The sequence below is a fragment of the Glycine max genome, chromosome 7 (genome assembly GCF_000004515.6).
Source record: "Glycine max cultivar Williams 82 chromosome 7, Glycine_max_v4.0, whole genome shotgun sequence".
Lineage (NCBI taxonomy): Eukaryota > Viridiplantae > Streptophyta > Magnoliopsida > Fabales > Fabaceae > Glycine > Glycine max.
Window position 1 is genome coordinate 39,646,524 of NC_038243.2, and position 878 is coordinate 39,647,401.

An 878-nucleotide genomic window follows, 5' to 3' on the forward strand; every position below is an offset into this window, starting at 1 on the left:
CACACTCAAATCTGAAATCTTCGCTAGTTATTTTGCTTTCGCATATTTTGCATTTTAAAAACTAATGGTAGTTGCCGTATTGAAAAATATTGCCGAGTCAACATAACTCTTTCACTTGTGTGCATTTGGGTTATGTATTCCGATATCAAAGTGGGTTTAGCGTAAGTAACGGTGTCTTCGTATAGAGGTTGAAGACATCCATTCACCAAGTATCCCTTCAATGCTTTATTTGCCCAAGAATAGCAATTGGGCAGGGATTCTTACTAATCCTTATGAACTGGGAATTCAAAAATGTGACATGCGGCGTTACGAATGCAAACTTGTTCTCTAAAGAGAGATGGAACGTTTGCAAATCTAGTTAGGTTTCTTCTCCCTGTCTCCCCCTCTCTCGTTTGTGTAAAAAACTGTTGTTGAACTAGTTGGATTATATTGTGTTAATTTGGTTTAGCATTAGCTTTAATTAGACTTCATTTTGAAGACCTATGCGGTAAATTCGAAGCTACACCATCAAACTGAACTAGTTAGTTCTTAAGGTGTTCTAAAATGAAAAAACAGATAAACTAGTTCTCAACCCGTTCGTTCACCAAACCAAAAGAACTGATTCCCCTCAATTCTCGCAAATTCCAAAGCACGTCGGTTCTCATCCGCAAAACCTACAGGTAAATGCCCCAATGTTGCATATAAAAAGCAAAGTTGCAAGAACTATCCATACAATTTGATTCAATTTCACTACTTGGAAACATTTCACATAAACCCATCGACATTGAATTCCCTATTTCAGTCCAAACATCTGTTAGTCTATACAAGACCACAAAACTTTTCATTTTAACAACTCCATGAATTGATATTCGTTTTAATTATTTTGATTTAATTACCTA